Genomic DNA, 26,367 nt, shown 5'->3' with positions numbered 1-26,367 from the left:
CGCGCTTCTTCGTTGAAAGCGCGTATTATAATCAAAATCGTAGAAGGTTCGAACGAATCCAATTTTGTCATTGTTTGTAAAACAATATACGTAATTGTCAGTTCTAGAAGCCAAGCACGATACTTTTTTTCCTCTTTAATAATTCCAACGAGTTCAAATGAATACATCAGCATTCTTAGCCCTTATTAACCCTTTCACTGTTTTAAATTGCGCCTTCTCATTTCCGCCATAAACGCATCAAATCCGCTGTTTAGCGACAAAACGAAATAATATTGTATTTGACACTTAACAATTTCATGGATAAATGCCGGGAGTTCGCGTGTAGCGAACAAGGGGCGATTGTTCGTGTTCTTCTGCACTGTAACGCGTTCTTAACGAGATCCGCGCGTTTTGTTTCGCGCTCTATGGAATTCCGTATCCGCCTTTGTTTACCTTACCTCTACATCCATAGTCGCCTGCAAAATCTTAACTCGGTCTTTAAATATTAGGTGGAGTCGTAAATAACCTCCGATGCAGCTACGTAGAATCTATTGTTCGTATCTACCCATTATGAGTCACCGGGACAAACGAGTTTTTGCTCTCGCTAAATAGATAAGACTTCAAAAAGTAAATGAATTAAAAAAAAAAAGCGAAAAGACAAATAACTAAGAGATAACTGAGATAAACGTCCGACAAAGAAACGGAAGTACGACTCGACCTAATATAATCGAAATCATTGTTTCGTGTTCCTTTTCCATGCAATATTTTCTTCTTTACTTTACATTAGAAACTCGTTTTTTAATCGAGGCTCGGAGTCGCGTCGACTTCGAGGTCGTCAGCGACGTATTTGCATAAACAAATACGTATCAGCAAATAAATATAAATGTGTATATATAATATATATATATATATATATTATATATACACATTTATATTTATTTATTTATATATATATATATATATATATATATATATATATATATATATATAATATTGCAAGCACAATTGCAAATATTATGTACAACGATATGCTCTTACGATGGCATTAATGCGATATTATATTATATATATATATATATATGTGTGCTTGCAATGGAAACATTTCTTCCGGTCAATTAACACGTTAAGTGGCGAATATCAACCTCAAAAATTCTCGCGATATGAAAGTCATTTAATTAATGAAACCGAAACTGTAAATATAGTAATGTCTCTCTAATTGACGCTCAGATGGACTCGCAAAAATGGACAATTTTGGAAGAGAAGATACGATTGTTCGAGCCTTGTTGCTCGTTTTTTTATGGTTATCGATTGTCGACAACTATAAAAACGAATCGCAAGGTTCGAATAATCGTATCTCCTCTTCCCAAACTGTCAGAACCTGAGCGTCAGTAAGGGAGACATTACTGTATTAGTTTTACTCTGTTACATATCACAAATTCTGGTAACATTCGGTTTGCTCGATCTATTACAGTAAAAATGAATTTCGAAACCTGGTTAAAAAATTAGTGTCACCCGTATAAAACTCACACAGCACTATAATATGTTAAATAATATTATATTTAACCTATATAACATATAATATTATTTAACACATTATAGTGCTGTGTGAGTTTTATACGGGTGACACATTTATGTTATATATGTTAAATAAATTAAATTCCCGTTCAATTTCTTCTTCGAATGTCGCAAAACGTCGCGGTCGATCGTGACAAATCTTGCGTTCGGTCCGAGAGACCGAACCCTGGCCAAATCCGAAGAAAACATGTTCGAACGCCGATAACAGTGCTCTGTCTCCCTCTGTTTCCCTGGATTATGTGTTTTCAACGATTCCATCATGGCCGAACGGCCATCGATTATTAGAAGGGATCCAATTTCCCGAATATCCCTAGATGCGGTCGACATTTCCCCTGACAGAAGGCGAGAGAGCACAGCCAGCCAGCGGCAGGCGACGCGCGCGGGGCTCGTCTCGAGTTCAATTTTTAATCAGCGCGCCGTTGTGCCCGTTCAAAATTCAATTAAACTTCCTCGTTAGGTGACGGCTGGCCTTGAACGACGCCAACGATCCGCAATTATCGAAGCCGCGCGCGGCGCGGGGCTCCTCGAACTCGATAAGCGGATCGACCCCGGCCAGGGGAGAGACAGCCCGGCTATAATATATCGGCCAACTTGCCCGCAATGAATTCTCCGAGTGATCCCGGGCAACTTGCGAGCAACTCCGATCGTGAACCGGTTTCCAATTTATTCCGGCGCGACGCGGGCACGACGCGCGACGCCGCGGCTCGTCTCGTCTCGTTTCGTCTCGGAAAAATCGAGTCGGTCGGACGGCAACTTTTGTGTCCGCTTCTTTACCGCCGGCCAATCCCGTGCTCGTAAATTTCCCATCAACCCGATCGGACGCCCTTCCCTCGCGTTCGACTTATTTGCGTACAGTCGTCGTCGTCTCGAAAAAAACAAGTTAACGATCCCATTGAACCGACTCGTAAAACAGGCCTTTTACTTTCGCATTATAGACGCCTCTCTGTTGAACGATCTCGCGAACTTCACCGGGAACAGGTATGTACCGCGCGACGCCTCGCGATTTCGGCGAGGACCGGGTGCGGTGGCTGTTTACGAAACACGTTGCCGCGAGAGGAAATAAATGGAATTGCCGTCATAAAGATTATACGGCGCTTTAGCGTTGCGAATATTACTGTGACTCTCTCTCTCTCTCTCTCTCTTTCTCCTTCTCTCTCTCTCTCTCTTTTTCTCTTTCTCGGTGCGAATCGACGAGGACTTGAAAGTCTTCTATTTATGGCCACGAGTAAAGATTATTTTGTAAGAAACTTCGCCGATAAAGATAAATTATTGCTAGACCGCGGTTTTTATGCGTTTATAACGAAACTAGGCGCGTCGAGGTGCGATACAGTGAAATCGGTTGTTAAGAATTTTAAGCTACCGTTTTATCGTTTTCGACTGTATTATGGTCATTGAGAAAAAATATGTGCGCGCACGTGACTTCGCTTATCTAGGAATTAATGCAGACTATTTTTAGTTCGCATGAAGATACGCACAGTTTAGTTGTTACTTTCTATCTCGATACAGATGAATTGTTACTAGATAATAAAATAATATAGTATAATAATAAAATGTAATAATATAATGTAGTACAAAAATAAAATATAATAATATAATGTAATACCAAAATAAAATATAATAAAATAATAAACTATAATAATATAGTATATTACAGAAATAATATATAATAAAATAATAAACTATAAGAATATAATATAATAAAATAATAAAGTACTTTAATTTTATGAAATTTAGTAGACTTTTGGTGCGGTCGTAAAGGTGTTAATTCGAGCACACGATCAATAATAAAAAATATGGAAATGTCTCAATAAATTCCGTTAATTATTATTATTATTATTATTATTATTATTATTTAGTATAGTACATAAATAAAATATAATAAAATAATAAACTATAATAATATAATATAATAAAAAATTAAATATAATAAAATAATAAAGTATTTTAATTTTATGAAATTTAGTAGACTTTTGGCGCGGTCGTAAAGGTGTTAATTCACGATTAATAATAAAAGATATCGAAACGTCTCAATAAATTCCGTTAATTATTGTTATTATTATTATTATTATTATTATTATTTATTAATCAACGAGTGAGTGCCCTTGGTACAAAAAGAATCTTGAAAACTAAATACGTGACAGGTCTCACAACGACGCGAATGGAATACAAAAATCCACCAAATCTTTAAAATCACTAACATCGTCGAAGATACGATTTAAAGAGTGAAATCGGCCATAAAGTGTTCTACGGAATTCTTCCAAGAAGAGTTTTCTTCTATCCCGGCGTCACACGCGTCGTCTTCTCGGCTCGTAATCTTTCCGCGAGTTTTCCACCGGGATTCCCCACGCCGCGAATAAATAAATAAATAATAACGACGAACGATTACTGTATCTTTGCACTAATTTATTTCCCGCCGTCCGGTTCCCTGTTTCCTTGTATACACGTGCGCCGGTCGGCGGACGTTCGTTCGCGGACGCGGATCCAATTTACGAAACCGTGTCGCCCGGTTAAATAAATGATTATCGGATGCTTCGAGTTCGGACATCGACGCGATGGACCGGGGAAGAACCGAGAGCGACGTTAATATCCGCCGCTTGTCCCGAAATCCGTGGCAGTTCGGTAAACGATCGGAGGTTCGTCGGAGCGCGGATCGGAGCACAGGATATCGGTAGCGTGTCGAGCCTCGCCTGTCCCGATCGTCGACCGACTGACCAGCCAGCGGAGAAATATTCGAAGACGCCTGCTAATGGAAAAGTAATTTGGTCCCATTGATCCGATTCGGGAGCCGCCGGCCCGTGAAAATGAGGAAACCCTGCGCGCCATTGTAACCGGATCGTTCACGCGGATTCGCCTCCGAATCTTTTATTTCGCTCCTCCCACGCTCGAACCGGCTGAAAACGATTCGAAAGCTCGGTCAGGACTCTCGGCGTCACATTTTTTCTTCGGAAGATTGTCGAAGAAGATTTTATTTTTTCGACAGCATTTAAGTAGAATAGAATTTTCGCTAGAACCACCGAAACTGTGTCTTCTACAATTCCTGACACTGTAGAAACGTTTTCTTCTGATATTCTTGTACGAACTTCTCCTCGTTCGAGCATATATTATAATAAAAATCGTAGGAAGTTTCCTGCGATTCTGATCTTGTCATTGTTGCAGAAGCAACACATTTTCGGGAACAATGTTGCATATAAAAGTTACTCGATTTCAAGGGGGAACGGAACTATTTTTCTTGTTGCTTCTTTGTCGATCGCTTTGAAGATTATTTGGGGAGCAATTTTCTTCCTTCAAATGGAAATCTATATTTTTATTCGCGGATTTTTATTCCATGCGAGGAAAGAAGAAACTTTCGTATGAAACATTCTTTAATCAGATTTGGTCTTAGAAGGATATTTAACCCTTTGTACTCGAATGGCGATTCTCAGGCACTAAAAATTGTTACATTATTTTTGAAAATAATTCTAACTGTATCAGATTCGTCTATGTTTAAAGAACTGTTAAAATTGCAATTAATGTACTTGAAAATCGTATAAAATGGAAATACCCTAGATCGGGAAACATGTATCGGATTTCGAATTAAAATAGCTTCGACCACAAAAGGGATTAATCGAATGAAAAGATATTAATATAGTATAATAGTAGTATATAGTATCATTAATAGTAATATTATTAATTATATTTATTAATTATATTAATTATATTTGTAATTACCATATTTATATCAATTATTTATATTAATTATAATTACTATATTTATATTAATTACATTATCAATTAGATTAAATTAATATTATTAGTAATAATATAATAATAGTACTATAAGTATAAGCAATATTTAACAATTCCGCCGACAGTTCATCGCGTCGAATCTTCGTGTTTTGGAACCGTTAAGCCGACGATCGGCGACGACAAAATCGAGCCGCGAGGTCTCCAATAATCGCGTCTCCTCTTCCCAAGTTGTCCATTTTTGTTCGCGAGCCGAGGTACAATCGGGGAGAATTTACAGGAATCGTCGTAAAGCGAACATCGAGTCGCGGCGGGTTGCGTCGCAAGCGGGTACCCTTTGGCGTGGTCCGGAGGTCCTTGACCCGTAAACAGGACTCCGCGGTATAATACCCTCGGCGAATCCCAGGAAAACACACACACACACAGCCGGAACACGATCAATTTTCCGAACGGTTTGCGAGAAGCGGCGGAAAGCCCCGGCCACCACACGCTCTCCAAATTTTCTCGAGCAATGATAATTCAGCGTCGCGGCAAAAAGCCGCGAGCAGCTTGCCAAATCGCGGCCGGTTACCGAGCAGTTTTCTACTCCAGTTTGCGTCAATCACCGCAGAACATTCGCGCTACAATGAACTCTCTATCTCTCTGTTCCCGGTCCGAGCCGCGTTGGTCGTCTAAAACTATCGTTGCGCGTTGCCGAACGCCGGCGGAACAACTACAACGGCCCTGCCTTCCGGCCACGGGTTTTAGCTCGAACAATGCAGAAGAGGCAACAACCGGTAATCCCCTCTCCCATATTTAGCCGCATATTTTTCGAGACCTAATTCCGGCTGTTTTGTAAACCGGCGGAGCTCTCTCGCTCCTCTTGGCACCCGATCGCTTTAAAACAACGACAATGGCTCCGCGTCCGATGCTGGAGCAGCAGCAGCCCCGAGGAGGAGCAGCACAACTCTTCGAACTGGTCGTCGAGCAGCTGGGGGCGCAGGCTGCTCGAACTTTCCTTCGTATTCCCGCGAGCGGAATCGTCGACTATCGGCAGCTGGAGGGTCCTCGGGGCCTCCCCTAGTCGGCGAAGACGCCCGACCGGAGCGCGGCAGGGCCGCTCTGTTGCTCCTCCGATACTTTCGGAGTCGACTTCCACCCGGTCCACTCCCGATGTTCCACTTCCCGAACGGTCTGTGAACAATGCCCGGGCATGTAGAGAGAAAGAGGCGTGTGCTCGTCTCGGCTCAGAAACGGAGGGGTGGTTCTCGCCACCCTCGGAGGATCCAGGCCGCGTCGCGCCGCGTCGGATCGAGAGCGGGAAACATCGATTCTCAATTTGGCAGCCGGCAGAAAAGCGGATGGCTCCTCGGTTCCTCTACCTTGTCGAGCTCTGCTCCTCTTTGTCCTCCTTCTTCGTCTTCTTCTTCTTTCTCTTCCTCCTTCTCCGCCTCTTGTTCCATCCCATTCCCTTTTCCATCCCTCTATCTCGCGGTGCAGCCTCTCCTCGCCGAGTTTCCTTCCATGCCGTCTCTTTTCTCGTTCATCGATTCCGACGTCGCTCAGCCGTGACATGGCTTTCCCTCCCGCGAGAAGAGCTTTCTTTACGCGCGCGTCTCTCCTCTTGCGCCTACTTCCGATAATGCTCCACCCCGCCTTTACCCCCGCGCACCCCCTGCAGCACGCTCCCTCGTTTGTCTCTCGTGTTTCCATCTCGTCTTCGACCCGTCCCGCGCCCGCTCCAGCCGACGAGGGAGATGCGCCGCTGGAAAAACGCGGCCGGGAAAATTCGCGTCCGCGTAACGACCCGAAACTTCCAATTCGGAACAACTGGAATTAAAAGTATTTTATTCGGCGGGCCGAAGAGTTGCGCGACATCGCGGTTCCTTCGACGACGGTCCAGCGGCGAGAAATTGCTGCGGATTAACGTGGGAATTAAATTTTTGAATGATTCCGTTGCACGTGTATGGGCGACGCGGCAGTCAGGGGTGCTGATAGTGCGATTATTAACCCTTTGCACTCGAGTGGTGACTCTGATGCATCACTGAAATTGTTACATCGCGTTCCAAGATAATTTTTATATTATCGATGTTTAGATATAAGAAATTGTTAAAAGTCTAACTGTTGTATGTGTTACAAGACTTAATTACATATGCATAAAATGCACTTTGTCATATCAAATGTTGTACGCGTATGGGCGACGCGGCAGTCAGGGGTGCTGATAGTGCAATTATTAACCCTTTGTACTCGAGTGGTGCCACTCTGATGCACCACTGAAATTGTTACATCGCGTTCCAAGATAATTTTTATATTATCGGTGTTTAGATATAAGAAATTGATAAAAGTCTAACTGTTGTATGTGCTACAAGACTTAATTACATATGCATAAAAGTTCACTTTGTCATATCAAATGGAAATATCGTAAGTCAGAAAAATTAATTTAGATTTACAGTTAAAATGGCTTCGAGGGATAAATGTATGTATAGAAGGGTGAGTCGGGAATTAGTCTTCACGATTTTTCAAACCCTTCGAATGGTCCGGCAAGAAAATGTTTCCTATCGAAGTTGGTCAGTGTTTAACCGACGAGAAATTGCGGTTGTTTAAATTAAAAGGCAAATTGATTTTTGATGAAAAGGCAAGGTCACCGTTGTATTTTTAAATGGAACTAGGTAATTTTGACTTTATTGTATTGTAGGCGACGTCGAGACGAATTCGACGACCTGATATATGATGATCTTCGGATGACATTGAAGGAGAAATTGCCATGAAACGATTGCCATAATATTTGAAATAATTTGATGACAGAGATAACGCCAGAGGGCCCCGCGTGTGAATTATTATTTATATTTATTATTACACTAATATTCTATTAGTTTATTATATTAAATTACTATATACTACTATATACTGAAAATTATTATATCAAATGCATATAATTATGGTACATTTTTCAGAGAACTGCGCTCAATCGATTTTTGTAATTCAATCACGGATACCATGAGATAGATAATGTATATTGATTTGTAACAATGGCAAGATTGCAATTATTTAAACCTCGTACGGTTTCCGTTATAATATATGATTGATTAAAGAAGTTCGTCTAAACGTTTCTCATAGAAGCATATTTATTTAACGATGCGAATCGTGACAGAAAAAAATCATTTACCAGTCATTTCGATTGATTCGGTAGCTGCGATGTTATTAAATTTAACCGAGAAATATTGATAAACGTGCTCGAAACATGTACAACCAAACCCTGTAAATTTGACTGCGAAAGATGTTACATAGTTTTCTCGCGAAAAAATTGCAGAGAAAGCTAAAAAGGCGCCGTTCAAGCTAAAATATTCCGCTGAAGCTGGAACGTCGCGAACCCGCCGTCTCTAGATAATTTTTTAATATTTCGTTCGATCACGCCAGATGGAAGGACGTCTCTCTCTCCTATCGACGGCAGGAAGAAGCGTCCCCAACCCCCGTTCCGAACCAGACTGACGAGATTATTGGGGGAAACGCGACGACGACGACGGGACGGGAAACGGATCGCGACTGCCATCTTCTTCTCCTCGAGTTCCTCTTCCGTCTGCTGCCCTTCCTCCACTTCGAATTTATCCAGCAGACTTTAGAGAGAGAGAGAGAGAGAGAGAGAGAGAGAGAGAGAGAGAGAGAGAGAAGAGTTGGGCAAGACGTAATCTGATTACCGGACTGCGGATGTTTATGCGAATTTCTCGTTGTCGTGGGCGAATTTCGAGGAGCCGCCGAGTGGAATTTCATTTTCCATAACCTGGCTCCGACCGGAAAGTACGTACCTTGTCGCTTGGACCATGAATTTACAGATTATTATTGTTATTATTTATTTATTTATTTATTCAAAGCGATATTCCCCCGTTAGATTACAGAATATAATACTGACTAATTATAGGCTCGAAGTAACTTTTACGTTCTTAGCGATATTCGAACAAAGACTTAACAAAATCGTATGTTTTTCATCGTATTTCCATCGTATAATTTTTACAATTGTGTGAACAGGCGGAAAGGGGTGATTCCTGAGGTCATTTGAAGAAACTTTTTCCTTAGCGAAAATGCAATCCGCGGATTCGTTTACGAGTTATTAAGGAAAATCGGTGACCAATAAGAGGCGAGCTCGGCTGGCGGGAGGCGGGCCAGCCAACGAGCGCGCGAAGCCCAGTTCCGCACATTGGCTGGGCCGCCTCGCGTCGGCCGAGCTCACTTCTTATTGGTCACCGATTTTCCTTAATAACTCGTAAACGAATCCGCGGATTGCATTTCCGCTAAGGAAAAAGTTTCTTCAAATGACCTCAGGGATCACCCCTTTCCGGCTGTTAAAATAATTATGGGACACCCTCTATATTACAATAATAGTAGAAAACAATAGTAAACAACAATAATAGAAAATAGAGACATACAAATACAGCTTCTTTTGTTTAAATAGCAGTAAAAATGTAAAAGTTACTTCGAGTTTAGAATGATTCGCAGATGGATGGCCTCCTTTAGCTGAGACACCCTGTATATTTAAAAAGAACTTCACAAGATATCACAATTGTATGTTTCTATTGGAAATGACAGAAACTAGAAATATATAAATACGATGTTTTGTTAACATCACCTTTAAACATCAATAATAATCATGTAAAAGTTACTTTAGATATACACGGCTGTACAACGATTCAGTTAAAAAGTACACGACGTTCAATTGTTGCTAAACTTAATTTTCATTTTCAGAACTCTCACAGAGTTTGCATATCTGAAAATGTAAATTAAGTTATATCTCCGAATTTCTCCACTTTCCTTCTTACTTTTACAAGCATAAATAAATGAATTTGTCGGTAGTTCGGACAGTCGAGGATCCCACGGAACCGAAGAACGTTCCGATTTCCACCGAAATTTATTAGAAAGCGCGCGCGCGCGCACACAGAGATCCCTCGGGCCCGAAAAAAGGCTTCGGCGAGGAATTAGCTGATCGAATCCCAGCTCGCAAAGGAAAACAAACTCGCTATCTCCGGAGGGATCAAAGGAGGATCGAACGATCGGAAGGATTCCCTCGAGTCCGCAATCGTCCCGTAAATTCGTCGGTGAAATCCGTCCCGGAGGAGTCGGTCTTGGCTACCGGGAAGTCCGTAAAGCCGACGTCGGACCCTGGACCCGGGTTGTTCCCTCTGCCCGTTCCGGGGGAATCCTCCTCTTGTTCCCGCGAATCGTCCGCGTCCTTCTGGCTTCCAGCCGCGTGTGTGCGCAGCAGATGCAATCTGCGATTCCGGCGACTTTGATCGGCAATTGGGAAATTGCTGGAATTAGGCGGCGTGACGTCAGCCGACCGGAGGGCATTACTGTGATTGGACGGTTAGAGGCGGCTGACGCGAAGGTCACTTTCGTGCCCGCGAGCGGAGCCGCCTCTCTTCGCGGCTTTTCGCGCGACTCCTTGGAGCGATTACCGTCGTCCATCGAGGAACCGATTTCCGGCGTTTCGGGGTCGGGCGCGATTATACGGCACACGGATCGGAGACGCTCGAATCGGAGTTGCGCATCGTTCGAACAACGTTTCGATGTGAAACTTGATTCGGAAGATATTTCGAAAAAATATCGTCGAATCAGATTTAATTCGAGAAAGTTTTCCGATAAATTCATCGAATAAAGTTTTATTCGAGAAATATTTCCGGTAAATTGTTTAAATGCGATTTTATCCGAGAAATAGTTCGAATAAATTCTCCGAATAAAATTTTATTCGAGAAATATTTCCAGCAAAACTCTTCAAACGCGATTTTTTATTCGCGAAATATTTCCAGCAAAATTCTTCGAACGCGATTTTTTATTCGAGAAATATTTCCAGTAGATTCTTTAAACACGATTTTATTCGAGAAATAGTTTGAACGAATTCTTCGTATAAAACTTTATTCGCGAAAATATCACGAACGAATTTTTCGAATAAAATTTTATTCGAGAAATATTTCCAGCAAAGTTCTTCAAACGCGATTTTATTCGAGATATATTTTCAGTAGATTTTTTAAATACGATTTTATTCCGAGCAATATTTTGAACAACTTCTCTGAATCAAATTTTATTCGTGAAATATCTCGAGCGAATTTTTCAAATAAAATTTTATTCGAGCGATCGAATTGATTTGATGCAACGAAAATATTCGACGAAAGTAAGAACGCGGTGCAAGTGAGTGCAACTTGTCAATATAACTTAACACTATCCAGAAGAACTTCGAGCATATTATCATTACTAATAAATATTATTATAATTTTCTTGTTTAATTGCGACGTCGACTTGAACAAAGGAATTAATACCAACATTTTTGTATTTTTCATTATCGTTTCTTTTATTCGATTTTACAATCAATGGCTAAGTTCCCACGTACAAACTGAATAAATAAATAAACAAAATTGCTTCAACAACTCCAAAGTAGCATGACAAGCTAAGCGTTGAATAATTAAAACCGATCGAACGAAGCAGACGACACGCCAAAACGATAAAGAAAATGGGGAAAGTCGAATTCGCGTTGAATACACGCGGCGGCTCTTATCGTTTCGCGCGTTTTATCTAAAAATCGCCGCGCGCAAACACGGTAGCGGAGCTCGTAAGAGCCTTGTTCACAAACGTGAGAATAAAATTGCGATAGCTGCCCGTAAAAAGGAGATCTCCGCTCGACCACGATTAGATATTTGCTTGATTCCGGATAGGAACTCGAGGAGAAACACCGTGAACGATTTCCCGGATACGATGCTTGCGTACCCGTAAACTCGAATGATCTCGGGTATCGCGAGACGGAGGAACGTACCGGGAAGAGGATCACGCGAAATGGCGAAGTTTCCGCGTACCTTGGACCGATTATCGAGGAAACTCTCTGGTAACGCGACTCGTCTGTCGGCCGCGCACGTTCGCAAATTCAATATTTGCGATTCGCTAAGCTGCGACGATGCAGAATAAATGGTCCGGCCCCGACGAATCGGCAATACTACGCGCGCGCGCGCGCGTTCGCACAGCCCAGCTTTACCTTTTAGGTACGGCTGAATTCTGCGCGAGGCTATTTCTCTGGACGGCAGAGTCTGATGTGTACTGTACAGTGTCTAATATTGTATATACAGGGTGTCCCAAAAATGTCTCGCAATCCGAAAGTGGCGGGTTCCTCAGGCCATTTGAAGCAACTTTTTCCTTTACAAAAATTTTCTCCGAGGCGCCGTTAACGAGTTATTAACGAAAAACAGTGACCAATGAGAGGCGAGCTCGGCTGGCGCGAGGCGATCGAACCAACGAGCGGAACTGGGCTTCGCGCGCTGGTTGGCTGGGCCGCCTCGCGTCAGTCGTACTCGATTCTTATTGGTCACTGTTTTTCGTTAATAACTCGTTAACGGTGCCTCGGAGAACATTTTTGTAAAGGAAGAAGTTGCTTCAAATGATCCGAGGAACCCGCCATTTCCGGATTGCGAGACATCTTTGGGACACCCTGTAGACTGTTGCAAATCGATGCGAAGACAAACAAAGTGTGAAACAATGCATACGAAGACGATTATTTGATTCAAACGATGAGCGTGTGAGCTACTAGAGCAAAGCCACTATAGTGGCGCGTCGTCCAGAGAGATGACATCCGCGAAAGCCACTATAGTGGCGTGTCGTTCTGAAAGATGACATCCGCGGAATAGTCGCCTATAGTGTAGTAGTAGTAGTCCGCCTCTTAGAAACTTCAAACAGATTTATCTATTGTATATGTTACCGTGAATGACCGAAATTGGAGAATGTCGACTTTCACCGGTGAATGTCAACAGATACCAAATACGTCGGCGAAAGATCGAATATTTCATTACATTGTTGTACATTCGGACCCTCTCCGGTGTGTGTCGACAATCACAGATATGCTCTGGTGGAGGTCCAAAAACTGTCATTGCAAAAGGAAGTGTTCCACAAATAAATGCAGTTGTAAAAGCAAGGGACTCTTGTGCAATTCAAAGTGTCATAATAGTTTAAGTTGTTGCGATAAATAAGATTTGAATCACATAAGTAAGTAATTCTTTTATTACTATTATTTTCTTTTCTCATGTAGAATGTACCGTGTATTTTAAATTCTTGGTCATTCCTTTCAGAAAGAGAGGCGAAAAAGTTACGTCACCCTTGTGGCGTTTTATAGCGACTGAATTACGGAGAAGAAAATATAAATCTCCAACATGTTCAACATTCACCATTAGTGCATGGTGAATGTCAACATTTACCGGTGTAAGCCAGAAATAAGGGTATTTAGCAAATATTTCGGACATACACCAAGCGACTATGTGAATGTTGACATTCTCCGGTGAAAGTCGACATTCTCCAGATTTCGGTGTTTCACTGTAACATATACATACACGTGTATATTTTTCATATGTATGAAGACAGCGAAAAGCATTCGTAACGAATTGCGACAACGATCACGACGAAGACGACGATCACGGTGAAAAGATCTACATTCTTCGCGGTCGAACGTTGGCTAGGTATCGGTTCTCGCCGATAGAAACTTTTGCGAGCAGAGCGAGACGAAGGAACGTGTTTGTTAAATTCGAGCCTTGTTTAACCCTAGAAAGATAACCTACGTCGCAGAGGCGCCTGCGAAGACTGTTGATTTTTGTTAATTTTTCATAGAGGTCTAGTGATTTAAGTTTAAAATTACTTAAAATATAAGAAAATATAATATAAATGCATTTTATTTGTACAATAATGCCAAACCTTTAAAATGACTAGATTAACTTAAATAAATATCCATTGTTAGTATAAAATTGACGCCTTAGAAAAGCATGCGCCTCTGAAGCGTATGGTTATCTTTTACGTACGTTGTCATATGGTTATCTTTCTAGGGTTAAAGCGTTTCATCGTCCTCTCGTCGCGTTTTCCGTTCGACTCGTTACGCTCTCTTTTCCTTGTTACGCGGAAACGTAAATTAGTACTACTACTAATAGCCGCGCTATAGTGGCGCGTCGTGCCTAAAAGGTTAATCGTCATTTTTCACGATCTATTTCCCCGGCGGTAATTACATATTCGGTCGGAACGCATCATCGGCATCCCGCGATTTTCCCGGGAATTCCGACGGTGTCTTCCCTTTTGTGCCCAAACACGGCTCGTGCAAATATTACACGGGAAGATCCGTTAATGACGTAACGCGGCACGATTTTGACGGAGAAACCGGTTCCGGGGTAAATATTATGCAAATTTTATCTCGCGGCGTAAACAAGCCGCCGCCGCCGCGCGGCTCTTATGCAAATCCGGATTTTTACGGACAGATTTAGCGCGACGGGAGTCGAGCAAGAATGTATTTATCCCCGCCGCGCGTTTCAATTTCGCGCGACGCGAATATATTTATTTATTTATCGGATTTGCGCGGGCGGGATGTTACCTGTTACAAGTCGTAAAATCAAAGAATACAGATGTAGACCTCCTACATACACGGCGTTCTATAAACACGGTTATAGGTCACCCTAACGTGATAGGATAAATTGCGGGAACCCTTGTATAGCGCCGCGATCTATAACACTGTTTTGCTAATAACGCGATAAGAAAATTGCGAAAACCTTTGCACGACACTCTATGCTTTTATAGCACTGGATAGCATGATTTTTGTTGAACATATTTACGAACTAAGTTACCTTAAAATAATGACGGGAAGGAATAATGAATTTTACATGAAAGTGTAATTATTATAAACATACGTATATGTATAATATATATATATTCCGCTGAAAGAAGATGAAAATTGATAAGGGATCTGCAAAATTGTTTATCTTCATATCACGAAATTTACAATGATCTTGTAAGAACCAGCAAACAAACCAAAATTACAGATTTTTGTGTCTTTATGAAGAAGAAGGTTCAGAAAGTGAAGGTGATATCGTTCAGAAGAATTATAATATAATATGATATAATATAATATAATATAATATAATATAATATAATATAATATAATATAATATAATATAATATAATATAATATAATATAATATAATATAATATAATATAATATAATATAATATAATATAATATAATATAATATAATATAATATAATATAATATAATATAATATAATATAATATAATATAATATAATATAATATAATATAATATAATATAATATAATATAATATAATATAATATAATATAATATAATATAATATAATATAATATAATATAATATAATATAATATAATATAATATAATATAATATAATACAATATAATATAATATTATATTATAATCGAATAAAATTTGGTACTCGAGTAAAGTATGCCGAATTCTGATGTACGTAAGATCCACGAAGCAGAGTGGAGTTCTAAAAATCTTTGGCGTAGGAGAATCGCATTCGTAAATCTTTCGCTTCGGCTATCGAGAAAAGAGCAATGTTATTGACGCTATAAGAATAGACGAGGGTTTCGGAATTGTTGCGGGCTGCCGCGGCTGCATCGCAGGAATCCATTAGCCTACAAATTCGAATTCCCATAGACGCGAATAGAGTTTCCTGGGAAGCCATAAATGTTCGAATACCGGCGCGCTAATCGGAAATCTGGCACGAAAAGACTGCTGGCACACGGAGAGGCCGAGTCTTTGCCTCGGGACTGGAATCCGTGTCAGCCGATTTATCAAAGCGCGAGTTCGCGGCGGAAGCGCGAAGTTTCCAGCGGAAGCAAAGATTCCCGTCTGAATCGGGATTACGCGAACGACGCATGCACGTGTGAGCTCGTATCGGCGACCCACGGCGAATGCAAGCGCATGCAAAGGAACGGCCGGGGGTAGAGAGGGGGGGGGGGGAGGCGGCGTTCGTCGAGTGCATCGCCATTAATTCAAATGCAGCTCGTGGCCGGCGCGCGAACGCTTCCGCGACGTCGACGACAGGCCGCGCGATTATTATTGTGCAACCGACGTAATTTGCATCTGAAAAAGACGCGGCACTCCGCGGCCGACTACCACAGCCGCGACAACCGCTTTCGGAAGCGCCAAGAAGCCCATTATTAGTCATCCGACGGCGTTTCAACCCTTTAAACGTATTCGCAGCCTTACGCGGCCGATGTAGGTCGTCGCCGCCGTCTTTATTCCGAGTCGCGCGTAATTCAGGACAATAGATCGCACAATTGCCGCCAGTTTTCTCGAACCGGCCACGTACGATTCCATCAGGCTGACACCGAAGTTGTTCGTTTCGTTTTCGACCAATCCGCGCGACGCGAATTTAACCCTTCGCACTCGAGCGGTCGCCGCTAAAATTGTTATGTCACGTTCCAGGATCGTTTCTGTGTCATCAGAGTTCAGATTTAAAACATTGTTGATGGCGTAGTATAACGCGTTGTTGTACGAATCGCGAGAAACAAAATAGAAATGAAAATACTACAACGAAAAGTCATCTTAGGTTTTTACAGTTTAAATTACTTCCGGTGCAAAGGTCGACCCCTAAGTTCGCGCATCAATTCAATCTCGATTTAAAATGCCGTCTGATTCGTAATAAAGCGATTCATTTCTAGAAAACTATTCAGTCGACGAGAACGTGCATCTCCGACGTGTTTTGCTGCGCGATTAAATCGCGAATGTCCATTCTTGTTAACACGACACTCCATAGTTCTCGGGAAAGCGAATCACTTCATCGCGAATCGCTCGACTCGAATAAGTCAGCATAATCGTTAAGCGATTAGTATGCGGCAAATTTCGATCGGAATATTCCAATTGAAATTTCAATCGGACAATCGCTTATTCATTAATTCGTTTATTTATTAACCCTTTGCACTCGAAGCTATTTTAACACTATGCCGTCCGGTGGCACCACTTTGGTGCCATTTTAAGAAACTGAAATAACATTTGAACTATATTTCTTAGGTGTTAAAACGCGGCGAACTAACTATAGCATTGTGCTTATTTAACTAAGAATTAAGTACGAAAATTCTTGGATGACTTATCTTAATTTTAAGAATTTATATTACCGCCTACTTCGACATTTTTTTTTGAAATCTAAAATTTCCAAGCTATTACGCCGGCGTCAAACGAAAGAATCATATCTAAGATCTGCGGACAGCATATATATTAACTATAAATCTAAAATAATTTTTCTGACTTATAGAGTATTTTCATTTTACATGACAAAGTGCATCTCACACGTGCAAAATTGAGTCTTGCGACTTACGCAACGGTTGCACTTTTAACAATTTCTTTAAGGGCCCGGGTCGCCGCACACTATGACGAGCCACACATACAAGAAAACCATATACGTATATTAGTTTTAGGGGTTTCTATCGACCAAAACTGACGCTTTAATATCGAAGTATGCAGTTCACAAGTGGAAAATTTAGATTCCGGAAAGACTAAACGACTGGGCTTCGGTTGTAGAAATATCCGTTTTGCAGTTATTGCGGAGATATTTGCAATATTCGGCCAGAGTGGTGTCAATCTCACGAGCATGACGTCACAAGATGGCCGCCGCTAACAGTTTTTCGTAAATATCGAGAGATATAGAGCTCGAATCGAAAATTCACAACCGAAGTCCAGTAGATAAGGCACGTACAAAGGCAATGGAGTGTATTTTCAGTTGATTTCTTAGTTAATTAAGACACAGGAGTAGTTGATAGACCGAAGCACCAACCCCGAGCTTCCGACATTTTTCACTACTAGCGTCACAGTTCTCTTCCAACCAACAAGCTGCACCACAGCGAGCTCAACCGTCAGGTATATAACATAACCTTGACATAATCTTGACATAACCGTCTTTGTACGTGTCTTATCTACTGGGCTTCGGTTGTGAATTTTCGATTCGAGCTCTATATCTCTCGATATTTACGAAAAACTGTTAGCGGCGGCCATCTTGTGACGTCATGCTCGTGAGATTGACACCACTCTGGCCGAATATTGCAAATATCTCCGCAATAACTGCAAAACGGATATTTCTACAACCGAAGCCCAGTCGTTTAGTCTTTCCGGAATCTAAATTTTCCACTTGTGAACTGCATACTTCGATATTAAAGCGTCAGTTTTGGTCGATAGACACCCCTAAAACTAATATACGTATATGGTTTTCTTGTATGTGTGGCTCGTCATAGTGTGCGGCGACCCGGGCCCTTAAATCGAAACTTCGTTAATGCAAAAATTATCTTAGAACGCGATATAACAAATTTTAGCGGTGCCTCGGAGTCACCGCTCGAGTGCAAAGGGGGTTAATTCGCGAACTTATCAACAAACATGTTCGCCCAGCGAATGCGTTCTCATTTCAACGAGAACCGTTTCCGAAACGTGCTCGTAAATTTCCCAAATTTTCGAACGACCCCTCGGAGCAACTTGCCGAGAAAAACTGGGCGCGCACTGCGATCGATGAAATCGCATTGGTCTGAAAAATTGGTCGACGCAGCTAAGAGGTCAAGCAAACAAATGGCGCGGTTAAACGAGCGAAGACGCGGTCGGCTGCCTTATTTGTGCACGGCAAGCGTGCATATCGCGAAAGAAACCTCTAGGACAACCTGATATTTTCTTCCAAGGGTGCACCCACTCCCCCATTTTCATCGACCACTGTTCCTTCGCTGGAAAAGTACGACCCGTTGATCGCGATCGCGGGGGTGGAAGGTCGAAGGTTTAAACGTCGGAGAGCGATCGAGCAAGAACGAAACGGACGGGAATAAAGGGCAGCTAATTTTCGGGATAATTCGTGACATTTCTCGGTCCATTAACCGCTGATCAGTGGCACGACGTCGACTCGATCAGACAAACTGGCTTAATGTAAATCCGAGCCCCGCGCCAGCATTGAATCCCGAACGATTTTCGTTGTCGCGGCTCCTGCGGCTCTCGCAGCTTCTGGAACCGGTTCAAAATTTATCGCGAGCCCCGCGCCCGGAATTTTTGATCGCGCCAATATACCCTCCTCCACCCCCGCCGCGTCGAATTTCTCCCCCGCGAAACTTCCATCGGCGTCGATACGCTCCGCGGCGAGAGGCAGACGAAACAAATTCTTCATATAACTCGCTTATCGAGGCTATTTATTTTTTAGCTCCCCGGAGAAAGATACCGCCGCGCGATCGTAAAACTTTTTTACGTTCGCCGACGCGAAAAATTCCGAACGCGTCGTTACTTTTTACGGGCCGAACACAAAAGCCGTACCATTGTTATCCTTTCCGTCTAATTATTTCGCTGTCCGACGTTCACGATCCAATTAACGAGTCCGAACGATTTTTACGAATGTTATTAACGAAGGGACGCCGTTGAACTCTCGTCCACGCGTTACTCGATGCTGAATCTATTGTGGCAAAAATTACGTCGAAGAATGAATAGCATCAGGCTGCGGTAAAAATGGCGGAACCCTCGGAAGACCATTAATCCCTTGCTCCGTCTTTCTATCTATTTATTTTTCGATCGAGCAAGATAGAAATGTCGAACTATTTTTTTAGGAACGTTATAAAAGAAAGAACGTTTTGTCGAAAATTTATTTATTTAATTTAATAAAAATGGCGGGAACGTAGGATGTCTATTATTTCCTCCTTTTCCATCTAATTATTTTTCTGTTAAACGTTTACGATTTATTAACGAGTTGAACGATATTTGCGAATATTGTTAACGAAAGGATGTGGTTGAAAATTTATTTACGCGTTACTCGATGTTCAATATATTATGGGAAAAAGTTGCGACGAAGAACGATGATTATGGGGATGTAATTAAAATGGTGGAAACCTAGAATTATTTTTCTGTTAAACGTTTGCGATCTATTAACGAGTTGAACAATTCTTACGAATATTGTTAACGAAAGGATGTGGTTGAAAATTTATTTATGCGTTACTCGATGTTCAATATATTATGGGAAAAATTTGCGACGAAGAACGATGATTATGGGGATGTAATTAAAATGGTGGAAATCTAGAATTATTTTTCTGTTAAATGTTTACGATTTATTAACGAGTTGAACAATTTTTAGAAATGTTGTTAACGAAAGGATGTGGTTGAAAATTTATTTACGCGTTATTCGATGTTCAATATATTATGGGAAAAAGTTGCGACGAAGAACAATGATTATGGGGATGTAATTAAAATGGTGGAAATCTAGAATTATTTTTCTATTAAACGTTTACGATTTATTAACGAGTTGAACAATTTTTACGAATATTGTTAACGGAACGATATAGTTGAAAATTTATTTACGCGTTACTCGATATTGAATGTATTGTATGAAAAATTGCGTCGAAGAGCGAATACTATAGGGATGCAGTCATAAATGTAGAACCCTCGAAGGATCGTCAACCCTTTATCGTTTCCATTCGATTATATTCCTGTCGAACGTGAACGATCTATTCGAGCCGCAGAATTTATAGAAACGTTATAAATGAAAGAACGTCGTTGAAAATTTATTTACGCGTTACTCGACGTTGAATCTATTGTGGGAAAAATTGCGTCGAAGAACGAAGACAATACGCATGGCGGATCATCAACCCTTTCCTTTTTTCCCATTCAATTATATTTCCGTCGAACCTCAACGATATATTCGAGCCGTAGAATATGTAGAAACGTTATGAACGAAAGAACGTCGTTGAAAATTTATTTACGCGTTACTCGACGTTGAATCTATTGTGGGAAAAATCGTGTCGAAGAGCGAAGACTGTAGGGATGCAGTTATAAACGTAGAACCCTCGAAGGATCGCGAATCCATTCACTTTTGCGCTCAATTGTTTTTCTGACTAACGTCAACGATCTATTCGAGCCGTAGAATTTTTAGAAAAATTAATAACAAAAGAACGTCGTTGAAAATTTATTTACGCGTTACTCGACGTTGAATCTATTGCGGAAAAAAACTGCGTCGAAGAACGAAGACAATACGGATGGCGGATCATCAACCCTTTCCTCTTTTCCCATTCGATCGTATTTTCCGTCGAACCTGAACGACGTATTCGAGCCGTAGAATTTTTAGAAACGTTACGAACGAGAGGACGTTGCTGAAAATATATTCACACGTTGCTCGAGGTTGAATCTATTGTGGGAAAAATCGCGTGGTAGAACGAAGAGCGTGGGAGTGTAGCAAAAAATATAGAACCCTCGAAAGGCCATGACGCCCTTGCTACTTTTCACCCGATTTATCCCCCTGCCGACTTCAACGGTGCTCGATACCACAATTTATCACGCGAACCGTGAAAATTAAAAACTCCCCTTGTTCTGGGATCGCCGCGGGGATGTTATCGATATCCGGGATCGCGCACGACTGTACGCCGAGCCCCGCGGAATCCCGAATAATTAGTACACCACGAAAATCCGTGGAAAAGCCGGCGGACCGGGTTCGTCTGCCGGGGATTTTAATTAGGGCCGAGGGCGGGGAGGACGCGCCAAGGGTTCGTTTCTCGAAAAGAAGCCCTTCCCAGCCGGTGAAGCCGTGCTTCCCTTTGATCGGACTCGTCCGCCCCTGCCTTTGGCTCTCGGTTTTTTTTTCAGAAGCATCGCTCCGCGCCCTTGAAAAAGTCGATTTAAACTCGCCTCGCGAATTACTCCGTGGAAAATCTTCCGTCCGAAGAATCTACAGGGTGTCCCGGAATCGCGCCGAGACCGAGCCGAAAACGTGCTGGAAAAATCGTTATTTCAACGCTCCGTTTTTAACGCTCGAACGACCGGGTTCGATCGGAACTGTTTTTAAAAAAAAATCTGTTACTCAATCAAATAAAACTGTTATTTAATCCCCGGACGGCGCACTATATACACAACTGTATAATTAATGGTCGTTTGCGACCATTTGCAGCTTTCTTCATCAATTTGTCGAAACATATTTTTGGAGACACTTTGTTCGATTTTAATGGCCTTTACGTTGTTTACTTTTTTTACAAAATTTAATTCATCTTAATTAAAAAAAGAAACATTTAATATTTGCAAATCTGACAAGATTTTGATGCAGAAGGATTCTTTGAAAGAAATAACGTGATTAAACGAAAATAAATTTCTTAGAAAGGTATTAAATATACATAAAATACAAAAACAAGTTTCTTAAAAAAGTATTAAATACATCTCCCGTACACAGAACGTTAATTTCCCGTTAAACAGCAAGTTTCCGACAATTCATTTCAATTTCCCCGTCTTCCATCGGTGCCCACAGAAAAACTAACGTATCCAGAAGGAATACCTTAAAAAAAAAGAAAAGAAAACATACGTGAAACGAACGTTCGCGAGGATCCGGCATTGTCGAAAACAACGAAGGGATCGTACGGAAAATTTTGTTGCAAATGTTCCGCGTGAGCGCAGTTTTTCGCGTAAACTCGCCCGGCAGCGGATTTCTCGACTGCGAGCCACGCATACACGGTTCGGGTGTCTGTGCACTCGCGAATTGCGCTCGGTGTCCTAACAAATGATCGAAATAGACGAATGCGAATGGAAACACGCGATGCTGATACAGTGATAAATACGAAGGTAATTCAAATGTTGGACGCGGCTATATCGAGCGACGATATCGCTGGCTCGTTTCGCGCATTTGTTTGCACGACTTTACGGCCGAATAAATCGTACGGGCGAACCAATCGAAGGGAACGCGGGGCTCGTATAGCCGCGTACAAGGTCTACCTAATTAATAGACGAACGCGCTAAGAAATAATCGAAGAGTCGATCGACGAGTCCCGACGCGTGTTGTCAGAGTACACTCTGTTCCAGAGTACAATCCGACGGACGGATCTGGTGGACTGGCTTTATTGATCGAGCGCGATAAGGTACTCGCGAGACGCTCGAAGCTTTCGCTAGCCGGGTCGGTCCGCTCGTCCCCGGCGTCCGCCTCTGGCAAAGCGAGTTTCGGCTCTCGTTTATTAGCCGGTGCTCTCGGACTGTTTTCGCGCGCGACTCGCTGAACAATTAAACACGCGACACCGAATTTATCGGCGGGTAGGTATCGATAACCTTCTACTCCTGACAAATCATAGCGCGAGGCGGGTCGAGGCCGTGGCAGAGGCCGGGAGGAAAATTTATTGGAAAGTCCGGCGGCGGCGACGGTGGCGGTGTGACGTCGCTATCGAAGATTCAATTCGCCGGTCGTCGGTCGCCGGGCGTCGCGTCGATAGCGATCGGTTCGAACCGAAACGAATGGTATCGAGTCGAGTCGAGTCGAGTCGAATCGAATCGGAGGGAATCGAATCGGACCGGTGCAGTGCGTCGCGGCGCGGCTAGGCGCATCGCGGTTCAATGGCAGCAACTTTTGTTCGATCGCGCGCGTGTTACACGCGCCTAGTCAATCGATGACCGAGCATCCCCTTTTCGCCCGCCACTGGAAACCGCGACCAATTCTATCGCCACGCGTTATTCCGTTGCTCCGCGCCAGCACGATGCATTATTTCACCATTCTTTTCATCCCCGACCCGTCCCCTCCTCCACGCTTTTCACTCCTCCGCGACTCCTCCCACCCGAGCCACGCTCCTTTCATTTTTAATCCCGTCGATACCTCGCGGTTTCGTTATCGGCGAACCTTCCCTCCTTGCGCTCTTAGCGCACACTCACGGCTCGACAGCTTCTTCCGCGCTGATTTTCCGCGTTCCGCAATGAAACGTCGATCCACCAGAATCGCTATATCGCTTGTTATGTCGCGGCGATCATTAACTGAACGCTGAACCCACCGAGCATTAAAATTGTATATGCTTTCGCGCGTCGATTTGTGCGAATGAGAATGATTTTATTCGGGATTCGGCTTCATTTTTATTATATTTATATTATTTATATCCGGCTTCATATTATTGTGCCTCGGTGAGCTGCGAATCTTTATGCAAAATAGAAATGTTCATCGGCCCAAAATTATTGTACGAATTATTTTTATTGTCAAATTATTGCGAGCGGTTCCTGAGGTGATTTGAAGCAACTTTTTCCTCAGCGGAAATGCAATCCGCCGCTTCGTTTGCGAGTTATTGACGAAAAACGGTGGCCAATGAGAGGCGAGATCGGCTGGCGCGAGGCGGAGGAGCCAATGAGCGGCCGAAGTCCAGTTCGCGCCGCCTCGCGCCAGCCGAGCTCGCCTCTCATTAGTCACTGTTTTTCGTTAATAACTCATAAACGAAGCGGCGGATTGCATTTTCGCTGAGGAAAAAGTTGCTTCAAATCACCTCAGGAACCCCTCATTTCCCGCTTGTACAATAATTTTGGGACACCCTTATAAAATAGAAGTTGAAGAAAAATGTATTTCTTCTTTTAAAGATGTCAATGACAGCAATGCGACGGAACTTGTAAATACTTCTTGTGTCTTCGCTGTTCTCATTTTTCCCACGAATGCATAAAATCCTCGGTCTAGATGTTACGTAATTTGAGGTCATATTCCATGACCAGCAATTATTCAATTGCTCGCCTCGTACGCACCGTTCAACTATCTAAGAAATTACACTCTGATTTAAAAAGTGTACAAGTAGAACGACTAATCTACATCGAAAAATGTGACACGTGCAGGCTTCGCACAAATTCATGTATCATTGTAAGGAATAAAAAAAAAACTTCGTTACGTTTTTAAGCCATTGCGGCCTTGGTCACGCGGGAAGATAAGAATAAATCAAGTTTTGTTAATAGTTTGAAGATAACAATGTTTTCTCTTCCTGCTAAAAAATTACATTTTCGCCATTTGTATCGTTTTCTCTTTTGCAAAGCCTCTTCGATTGAACTTCGAACTTCGCATTTTGCGGACCTCGATGTAACTTATTAATGCAGGCTGAAGATTTCCTCGAAATCGATTATTGCGAAGACAGCAGATATTCGACAAACAAATAAAGGAAAGAAAAATAAACGAAAGAGATCCGCACGGTCACGTGCCATCGATTCGGAAAACTTTCAACAGCTGATGACGAAAACAACAGCCTCGCGATGAATCGTAAACAAAAATAAGAATTTCGACAGAGTCGGAGAAATCGCGATTAGGGTTGAATCATCGCGAGCGCCTTTGACATCGCCGATAAGACGGCGGACGATAACACGCCCGACGGCCGGAACACAACGAAAATCGAATCGGTTCGCTTTCCGTGTCTATTTCCTTGGCTATGGTCGCGGCCCGCCATCCTGTCGTTTATTATTCAAACGGACGTCGGGCATCCCGGGGAAAAAATGTTTCCAGATGAGGGTCTCTCGCCCGCCGATCGAACGAATAGGGGAGAAATGGTCGACGACCGGACACCGCAGCGACGCGGCCTCATCGATTCGTTTCTAAATGCGTCGACCGGCTCCGTTAACCTCTTCCACCGCACTGTTCGGATAACGGAGGCTCTGCTGATGTATGTACAGTAAAATTAAGGACCGGCTTGGAAACGAAAATCGACAATTTGGGAAGAGGAGGTACGATTAAATCGAGTCATACGAACATTTAATTACCGATCGATGGTAATTTCATACTAATTCTTCTTTTAGATTCGAGTTGTAATGAATTTTTAATAGAAATTGAAGTTAATTGATCTTTATCGGTGGTATAGTTTTAATGGAAATTTGAATCGTGGGGAATTTTTAACAGAATTTTTAAATTTTAATAATAGATTTTTCATACGAATTTTAATTATATTCTATTAGGCGAATAATTAAACCTGACGATGTTTATTAAAAATTTAATCGTTTCTTATTCCTTCACTTATTCTATACGCTGTCCTATTTTATTTATTTTTTCACTTCCCATGAAATGAAAAAAGCTACGTTGCTTGGCAAACCATTTAATCAACGTTTACTATTAATGTGATTAGTGTATCTACTGTGATGAATAATGTTATGTTTAAGTTTCATATTTTAAGTCGAGTTGATATTTATGTTGTATAGTTAAAACTGCGATAGAAATTATTGCATACTGAATATTAAGCTATTTCAAGAAATACTAATAGGTTAAAAATTCGAAATAATAATAATAAATAATCATACATATTAATTTAATCGATATATTAATTATTATATGTACAATTTTAATTAATATATTAATCATTATATAATTTAATTAATATGTAAATTATTACCTATTGCTTTAATTAATATATTTAAGGGGTGAACAATATCACCGCCGCATTCATACGTTATATATTATAAATTGATTTCGCGAATCGAATGCGCTGAAATTGTTCCACGACAATGGGGCCGGCCGAAGAACCGTTTACGAAGCCAACAGCGAGAAAACTGGCAATCAAATGAAATCGAATAAACTTCGTACCGCGAACGAGCGCCC

General features: G+C 41.9%; 2 protein-coding genes across 5 annotated transcripts in view; one reads left to right on the top strand and one right to left on the bottom strand.

Annotated features, from left to right (window-relative positions):
• Positions 1–26,367, bottom strand: part of Sdc (Syndecan) — a 225,044-nt gene that overhangs the window by 115,538 nt on the left and 83,139 nt on the right. The gene's annotated exons all lie outside the window — the stretch shown is intronic.
• LOC117229363 (uncharacterized) overlaps positions 1–26,367 on the top strand; it is a 175,998-nt gene that overhangs the window by 97,558 nt on the left and 52,073 nt on the right. Inside the window, exon 4 of one of the 4 annotated variants that reach the window (XR_004492527.2) lies at positions 8,674–9,272. The exons of the other annotated variants lie outside the window; for them this stretch is intronic. The gene's annotated coding sequence lies outside the window, so the exon portion shown is untranslated. Of the gene's footprint in view, positions 1–8,673; positions 9,273–26,367 lie in introns of those variants that run through there. 4 annotated transcript variants of the gene reach the window in all.

This window comes from Megalopta genalis, chromosome 15 (genome assembly GCF_051020955.1).
Source record: "Megalopta genalis isolate 19385.01 chromosome 15, iyMegGena1_principal, whole genome shotgun sequence".
Taxonomy (NCBI): Eukaryota; Metazoa; Arthropoda; class Insecta; order Hymenoptera; family Halictidae; genus Megalopta; species Megalopta genalis.
The sequence above is the reverse complement of the archived record's forward strand: the minus strand, read 5'-3'. Positions and strand labels throughout refer to the sequence as shown.